This window comes from Microtus pennsylvanicus, chromosome 9, assembly GCF_037038515.1.
Source record: "Microtus pennsylvanicus isolate mMicPen1 chromosome 9, mMicPen1.hap1, whole genome shotgun sequence".
In the NCBI taxonomy this organism is placed as follows: Eukaryota; Metazoa; Chordata; class Mammalia; order Rodentia; family Cricetidae; genus Microtus; species Microtus pennsylvanicus.
In genome coordinates, this window is record NC_134587.1 from 68,487,047 (window position 1) to 68,496,108 (window position 9,062).

General features: G+C 49.5%; 1 protein-coding gene across 3 annotated transcripts in view; it reads right to left on the reverse strand.

Annotated features, from left to right (window-relative positions):
* The window catches only part of Plekha2 (pleckstrin homology domain containing A2), a 59,824-nt gene extending 52,069 nt beyond the window's left edge, over positions 1-7,755 (reverse strand). Inside the window, exon 1 of one of the 3 annotated variants that reach the window (XM_075986378.1) lies at positions 7,384-7,755. The gene's annotated coding sequence lies outside the window, so the exon portion shown is untranslated. Of the gene's footprint in view, positions 1-6,848; positions 7,147-7,383 lie in introns of those variants that run through there. The other 2 variants (XM_075986379.1, XM_075986380.1) reach the window with 2 other exon arrangements.
* Positions 7,756-9,062: the final 1,307 nt, after the last annotated feature.

Below are 9,062 nucleotides of genomic sequence, written 5' to 3' on the forward strand. Positions count from 1 at the left end.
GTGATACATGCCTATCATCCCAGTACTTGGAGGTAGAGGCTGGAAAACCAAGGTCATCCTCAGCTACAAGTTTGAAGGCAGCCTGGGCTACATGAGACCTTGCCTCAAAAAGCCAAAAATATAATGAAATAAAAATCTAACCAGACATGATGTCACCTGTGATCATATCTACTCTGGAGACTGAGGCCTGAAATGCAGGAGTTTGGAGCCAAGCTGGCTAATAAATAAGTAATTTTTTTTTTAACGGGTGAAAGAGACTAAGTCCTTTTTGTTAACCCTCAACCAGGAGACATTGACATTGGTTTTACATCCTCAAGGAGCACAATAAAATACTTTAGGCCCCCCATACTGCAGAGTTTGCTTTTCCCCCAGACAAATATATCATTCAGAATATTTGCATACAGGATAAAAGTTTCCAGGGGTTTGCTCAGTATCCTCCCAAGAGTCATTTGCTAAAACACACAGGTCAAAAGTTAGTTGGGGAATAAGTAAATTTTAAAATAAAATAAAAAGGAGACAGAGAGATCATTCAGTGGTTAAGAAAACGTGTTGCTCTTGCTGGGGATCTAGTTTCAATTGTCAGTACTGACATGGCCACTCACAACCATCCATAATCCTCGTTCCAGTGAAATCCACAGGCACATACACGGGGCACATACATGCACATAAGCAAAACATTCATATACAGAAATAAATCTAAAAATCTTCAATTAGATATTTGGCTGGATAAGTAAAAGAAAAGATGGACAGACAATTCAATATTTTAAATAAAAATCTAGAGAGCTGGGGAGGTTGCTCAGTTGGTAGAGGGCTTGCCTAGCAGGAACCGGGCATGGCAGGTCATCCTTGTCATCCCAGCACTCAGGAAGTGGAGGCAAGAAGATCAGAAATTCATCCTCGTCTATATCTTGACTTTGAGGCAAAGCCTGGGCTACATGAGACATTGTCTCAAAAGAAACAAACTACAGAGCTATTAGATAATGCAAGGTGCGGCTTGGTCAGAACTAAAGAAGTTTCCTAAAACACACACACACACACACACAAATGGAACATCCCTATAACAGGAAGACAGATAACACCTCTCTCAAACACCATAATGGAGCAAATAAAAAAAACAGGTGTGGGTTACCTCTTTTTGAGTTGTTGGTCAATGAGGTCCCATAGGCCCTTAAACACTACAGGTCATGGCCAATGCTTTGTGCTATCTTCCAGAACTTGATAGTTCAACCCTGTGGCTATGAGTCATAGAATGTGGAGAAATCAGGCTTGTACTGACCTGGAAGCTTCGTCCCTCACTGGCTAAATTTCATAGTGCCAAAAGGTTCTATGTGTGCTAGAGGAAGGGAAATGTGTTCAGCGACCTTATTTAGCTATGAACCCTACTAGCTATAGCAATGTCTGGCCTGGCAAGATGTGCCCACTCAGGCAACACTGGCACAACTGTTATGGGAGTAATTATCACTTTTTGGTTAGATTTAAAGTCTGCTTCACAAGACAGAACTCAAGCCGGACACTGTTAACTTGACCAAAAGACTCATGACTGGTTAGGTCCTAGGCCCTAGGGGAGAACCTAATAGTATTCTGTTAAATGGACACAGTATTAAACTGCTCCCCTTCCAAGTTCTTGGTTTTTTTTTATTCTTTTAATAATTAAATTTCCATTTCCCTCCCCCTCCTCCCACCCTTCTCCCCCTCCCCCCACTCCTTTCCCCCTCCCTCTCCAGTCCAAAGAGCAGTCAGGGTTCCCTGCCCTGTGGTAAGTCCTAGGTCCTCCCCCCTCAGTCCATATCTAGGAAGGTGAACATCCAAACTGGCTAGGCTCCCACAAAGCCAGCACATTAAGTAGGATCCAAACCCCGTGCCATTGTCCTTGGCGTCCAAGTTCTTGTTTTTATACCCATAGGTTAATGCCTCTTAACTCTCATCAGATAAAAACCTAGAATGCTTGGGGCTGGAGAGATGACTCAGCAGTTAAGAGCACTGACTGTTCTTCCAGAGGACCCAAGTTCGATTCCCAGCACCCACACAGCAGCTCGCAACTGTCTGTAACTCCAGTTCCAGGGATTCAACACTCAACAAAGACATACATGGAGGCAAAACACCAATGCACATAAAATAAAAATAAATTTCTAAAAGGAAAAAGGACCTAGCTCAGTTCTAAATGGGGTGTCTATATTCTACCCCCTCTCCCAAAGGCACAGAGATTGTCATGGCAGGGTGGGGAATAAAGGACTGTCAGAGCCAGAGGTAATAGACATTTGCCTTGAAACATCTGTTGGGCATCGCTGTACCCACTATACACGTGAACTCACGGTGGCCGTGACTACATGCCGAAGACCTGCCTGAAATCAAGCCAGCTAAAACCCCAGCATTGACAGAGAAGGGTTTATGACGTCCCACCCCTAGCTGAGCCACGACAGATGATTAACCCATGCTCCAGTGCATGACTCTATGCTCGTGTGTGTGCAGGCAGTGTAGATGGGGGTGTGTGTGCAGGCAGTGTAGATGGGGGGGGTTGTAATGAAGTTGGGGGACATGGAGAGGTACCGAAGAGAAGGGAATAGAGACTGGATTTGATGAAAATATATCATAAATGAAATTCTCAAAAAGAAAAAAAAGAATGTTGTAGTTTGGGTCAGGGTGTAGCTAAGTTATAAAATACTTGCCTAACATATACATTGCCCCCCATTAAAAAGGCAGAAAATGTTGGCATCTGCCTGTATCAGCTCTTTGATTCTTGAAGTAGTTAATATGGTTTGCAATATGAGGGAATTTATTTGCTAGACTAGTCTGGTATGTGTGGGAATAGATAAAATAGTAACAGAAATCATGCCTTAAACGGTGTTGCCCACCTTACAAAATAAACCTACACAATAATATACTATATACTATAATCCCATATAAACCTACACAATAATATACTATAATCTACTATATATACTGTAATATACTATATACTATAAACCCTATAAATCTACACAATAATATACTATAATCTACTATATACTATAATCTAAGCCGAGCGGTGGTGGTGCACGCCTTTAATCCCAGCACTCGGGAGGCAGAGGAAGATGGATCTCTGGGAGTTCAAGGCCAGCCTGGTCTACCAGAGCTAGTTCCGGGACAGGCTCCAAAGCTACAGAGAAACCCTGCCTCGAAAAAAAAAAATACTATAATCTACTATATATATACTATAATATACTATATACTATAATCCCTATAAACCTACACAATAATATATTATAATCCCAGTTCAAAAACAATTCGTTTGGAGCTAGAGAGATGGATCATCAGTTAAGAGTACTTGCTGCTCTGGCGGAAGAGGGGAGTTTGATTCTCAGCACCCACATTGGGTAGCTCACAACCATCTGCAGCTCCAGCTACAGGGATCAACAGCCTCTCCTGCCCTCTTTGAGCATGTACACACATGGATGCATAAATACACACACGTGTAAACTGAAAAGGATTTTTGTAAGAATTTTTTTCTTTGTAAGAATTTTTTAAAGATTTTTTTGTTCATATTTAGAGATTTTCTTTCACATTAGCCCATGTTGATAAGGCAGGAACTTTCTAGAATTATGACCTAGTAAGAGGCAAGATGGTGCTTCTTGATTTGTCCTCCCTTGTTGCCCTCCCCCCCCCCAAGAGCAGAAGATGGAGGGACAGCCACAGCATCAGAGGGTGACATTGACGTGAATCTGCTAACCTCGCAAGAGAAGAAAGTGCATAGGAAATGACCTCAGAGGTCTCAGACGCGACCTTGGTGTGGAGGTAAGAGCAGTCTCTTCAACCGCAGAGTTCAAGCCTGCTCCGCATGCAGTGTGCCCACGTATCTGCAAAGCCTCGACCACATTAACTGCCCTGTGAAAAACGAGAGCACACAGTACTCCAGAGCTCGCCCCTGAGCCCGGCCAAAGAGCAGAGCCTGGGAAGTGTGGGGGCACGAGTTTCCAGAATCCGGCTTCACTATCCTCGCCTTTGGAATTTGCTCCTGTGGCCACCGCAAAACTACTGAGGATAGAGGAGGAATGACCCCGGAGAGAAGGGAATGTACCGAGTCCCGCGTCCCCAGAGGGTCCCCAGCGGAAGCCAGGGTGAGGAATGCAAACATCTTCAGGAATGGGGAGGTTCAAAAAGGGTGCCGCCCCCCTGACCCTGAGGCAGCCCAAACTCCACTAGATCCCAGGATTTGGAGGAGGAGGAAGACAGAGTCAAGAAGCAAATTTTAAAGGAAAAGCGTTTTGGAAGGAAGACAAAAGGAGGCAGAACCAATGGGCTACTTTAAACCTTCATGACCTCTCTTTTCTCGCTGTTGGGAGAAAATGCAGTAGGCAAGAAAGGAAGACACATCAGGTCACCTTCCGGGAAGGTCACGGAGCAGGCAGGCAGCCACACCTGGGATATAAATAGCCCAGAGAAACTGAGCTCCACAGTGCTCAGGATCTGAAAGCCCCCAACTCCGGAGACACCAAGAAACAGGCCGCCTGTGGGGGCTTCCCCCTCTGCAGCTTCTTAGGGACTGCAAATGAGAAGGAAGCGTCATTCTGTTTCCTCTCTTGCCCTTCTGCAAAGTGTATACTAGGGCCTAGGTGTGTCTGTTTAAACCTTGTCTTTAGATTTAGGGAAGGAAGAAGGGCTGGGTGTGGCAAGGCAGATAAGCACGTGACAATGATCGACACGCGTCTTCTTAAACTTTTGCAAAAAAAAAAAAAAAGAATAGGGCTGACTTCAGTTACCCATCCACAAGTCAAAGGAAGTTTTAGAAGGGTTTAGAGTCAGGAGAATCTGGGTCCAAACATGGACAAACCACTAAACTCTTCTAGACCGGTTTCCTCATTTGAAATAGAGACAATCGTCCTGAGAATTAAATAGTGCATTGCAAATTCTTAACCAGTAAATAACCAGGCAAGTGCTGTTGTTTAATCCTGTGTGTTAAGTGGGAACGCATGTTTCGAACTCGAGCGATTCTGGGAGGCAAAATTGGATCAAAGGTCTTCCAAATACAATCCCCCAAGGGACAGTGTCCTTCTTCCTTAGTTGTCCCATCTTCCCAGTCCGTCCAGTTCTCTCTGGGTAATGGTCTTGTGCTGGGCGAGGCTGGGGTTTCTCTCCCCCCACAGGCTGTCACCCTGTAATGTTTGTTCTGCTTCCTTCCTTTCCAAAGTCTAGCAGATTAGATTGCTGAGTGCCGTCCAGCTTACCAAGACAGACAAGAAAGTGAAAGTAGGGTGGAGAGAGCTCACCAAGAGCAGCACAGCAGCCAGCCCCAAGTCCTAGCAACCAAGCCCTTAGAGAGGGCAGCATAAAGAAAGCCTTGTTGCTTTCCAAGACCCCAAAGCTGTGGTCTATGTCAAGTTAAATCTGAGCCATTCGAGCCTACAGCAGGGGCATTGCCCAGCTGTGCACCTGCATGACAACATGACAGGAAATCAAAGAGGTATCACTCCTGCTGTTTTGTCTATCTAGTGTCCCAGCACTTTCAGCACACACCTGGAAGGAAGGCAGTGATGCTCTCCCGGGGCTTGACTGAGCAGCTAACACTGGTCTTCCTCGCCCACCCTCTCTGGGGCTGGGAAGAGGGGGTCACAAGGCAAGCTCTCTGTCACTGAGGTCCATCCTACCACCCCTTTCCCACTATTGCAGGTTCAGCTCTTCAGTAGCCCCGTGTGTGCTCCGGATTGATTCTGCCCCCCCCCCCAGGAAAATACCAAGCTGAAGAGAACGCGTTCAGCTCACCATGATGACGTGAGGAAGATTGCAGGCCCTACTTCCTTACGCAGAAGAGGGAAGCAGCAAGCGCCAATGTAAGGGAAGAGAAGGGTTTGCAGTCACCCTTCACCAAACAGCAGGCCGTTCGGGCGAGCTAAGAGGTGGGTAAGGATCCACCGTCAGGCAGCTAAAACTCCACTAGGAATACCACACTCTCTAAAAGAAGTTTGCAAATACAGCCAAAGGACTCGCGGTCAAAAGAAAGACATCAGCTAGAGGAAAGCCCCATGACTCGGTTTGACGTCCTACCATTCCTCCGTTTGCTCTCGGCTATAGCTTTCATTCATTTGCTCAACAAACGTTACTCTCGCTAGAACCCTGACTCAGGCAGCACCTAAGGGAAGCTAAGATCTGCCATGACGATTGCGCTGCACACAAACCGTCCTCTGGCCTCTCCAAACACCAGGGCTCTCCAGCTTGGTAGTTTAGGGGCTCTGCACAGCCAGGGATCTCCACTAGTCTCCAGCCCACTCCCTAAAAAACGGGGTTGAGCTTCTCGCTCACCGCTCCTCACTTCAGTCTTAGTACCCAAACAAGTCAGTGGATGCGACTGGGATGAAGATAAAACTTCTGCCCTTTCCAGCGTCTCTTGCTTAGCTGCTGCTGCAAACTCTGTCCTTCCCCTCGGAGGGAGGTAGACAACAAAGAACGGGGGAGGAGGGACGACTTGGAACTTCAGTCCCAACTGCAAAGCAAAGTGCCCCCCAGGAGCCACTGCTGGTTCAGAGGACGCCCCCCCCCCCCCGTCCTCCTCTAGTGTTTATACTCCCCTGAAAAACTCTTGAGTCCTAACCAGGACAGGAGTTACAATGGGAAGATGCTCAAGAAGGAAGGAAGCTTTTAAGGTGAAAGACTCGGGGCACGACTGCCTGGGGCAGAAGCGAACAAGGTGCCCTGGGAAATGCCCTGTTACTTTTTTCTTCCCATAAGACCTAGCCTCGTCCCTCCTTTCTTTTTCTTTTTCCTTTTAAATTTTAACAACATAGTCTCTGAGACTGAGCAGAACAGGCATGCGAGGACGCTAAGAAGACAGAAAAAGCAAGCTTCCCCTCGAAAAGGTTACCTAACCTGGCACCGACCTGCGTTTTCCACCAAGTCACCTCCATTGCCAGGAATGCCAGAAGCCCGTGGCAGGACCAAACGAAAGGAGGAGTTTCCCCGGGGGGAACATTCTAGGCCCGCCAAATTAAAAATGAGGGAGAAGGAGAAGGGAGAGACTCTAGCACCCAACTCGTGCCAGAGAGACTTGCCTGGGATGTTCTCTGTGCTCCTCCCCTACCCGCTGCCTGGGCAGTTCTTGCGGGGCTACTACCCGGGCGCTAGAACCAAGGAGAAGTTTCGCCGCTGCAAACGTGAGAAAATGCAGCTCTGCAGGACACCGCCCCCACACGCCCCACCCCACAGCCCGACCCCTGGCGGTGGCGACCTTGGTCACCCTGGAGGAGCAGCGCTCGGAGGAGGGGCTGCCCTCGGGGTTTTCCTGGGAGCTAGAGAGGTCGCCAGCTTCGGGCCACCTCCGGTCGCCGTGCACCACCCGGACTGGCGCCACCAAGCCCGCGCGCCCCACTCCTCTCGGCCAGTACCCCGGCCCTTGCGCCTCTCCACCCGACTCACCGCGCTGTGCGCAGCAAGGGTCGCAGCGGGTCCCAGGGCTCTGCGCCTCGGGGCTGCGGCTCCCCGCCCGTCCCGCCGTTCTCTTCTCCCCCCCACCCTCTGCTGTCCTCCACGCCGTCTCGAATCTTTTTTCCGGGTTAATTACGTTTCGCATTAAAGCAAAACCCAGCCCCGGATGTGAGTACAATGCTCCGCGGGCCTCTGGGGGAGGAGAGGGGTGCGGGGACCGCTCGCGGGGACAGCAAAGGGGGTGGCAAGGAGGGGGGATTTGTGGCCCTGTCGCAGCAGGTGTCCGCGCTGGGGTGCAGGACAGGCACTTCCCGAGCCTACTCCGCAGGGCGCAACCCGCCCAGCCGGTGGTGGCCCCAGAGTGCGAGGGGGCGTTGGGTTTAGGGGTGGAGAGAAGAGCGCTTAGCCCTGAGATCTTCAGTGCGCCCGGGAATCCCAGCGGGCTACGGGCGGGCGCTCTGACCCGGCTTGCCTGGCCCTTCTCGGAGTATGGAGCTCAGTGGGAAACAGAAGCCCGGATTCGATAGGTTCGGCCTAGGGTGACAGGACAGAACTCCTGCTCCCTCACCCTGCCGCCACACAGCAACCCATAGGTATCAGTCCCATGCCAGATGAGGAAACCGAGACTCCGAGATGTTAGGTAACATGCTCTGGGTCCCCAGTCAGTAGAGGGCAGGTCTGTCCGGTCTGACACAGGCCTTCCTCGTGGGGACATAGACATTTAAATATAAGTAAAGCCAAGCGGACAACATCCGAAACCTAAATATAGTGGATTCGCCCAGGGACTGGGCACGGAGGGATGCGGCTTCTGGGGGATGCTGATGTCAGCCCTACGGGTCCAAAGAGTTCTGGGAGGGAACAGGGTGAAATTCGCTCCGGGAGGGTATGCAGGACCAGGCCTGGATTCGCGGGTCGGGAGGAAAGGCCAGCCCACAGCAGAGCTGCTGTAGAGCAAGGCAGCCAGGACCAAAACCTGGGGGGCGAGGGCCACAGCCAGGTGAGCCGGCAGGAAGGCGGGACAGCCCGCAGCACACGCCCCGAAAGCTCCAGTGATGAAACCGCAGGCGCTTCCTCTTCTATTTTGATTGCCAAAGCGAAAATAAGCCGCCCAGTTCGCTCAGGTGTGAAAAAAGACGTTTGCTTTAGAACATTCTGCTCTGAATGAGGAAGGAAAAGACACAAGGTTGAGGGGGGAGCCATTTCCCTTGAAATAAACATCAACGTCAATTTTGCGCATTCGTAGAGGTCTGGTGCCCTGCACATGGGCTTCAGGCAACCTTACCCTCAAGCTGGGTAAATCCCAGCAGGCTCCCATCCCCTAGGCAGTTTGTGATCTGTGACTCGCTCGGTACCTCAGTTTCTACGTTTGGGTTAGTGAGTCAATTCTTGCAAAGTGTTTCTTTCTAACACAAAGGTGCGTTGTGGTGTGTGTGTGTGTGTGTGTGTGTGTGTGTGTGTGTGTGTGTGTGTGTGTGGTTTTGTTTTTTATAACGAGATGGTCATTTTTACCGTAAAAGGAGCATAGCTCTTTGGGGGTTGGGGGTGAATTCGTACTAGAAGTCATCAGCTTGGGTCGGATTTGCTGAATGAGTGCTGCTGCCCGAAAAATCCCACAGGAACGATGGCTTAGCAGCGGCGCAGCACAAGGGTCAGATTTCATGGTATGGTTC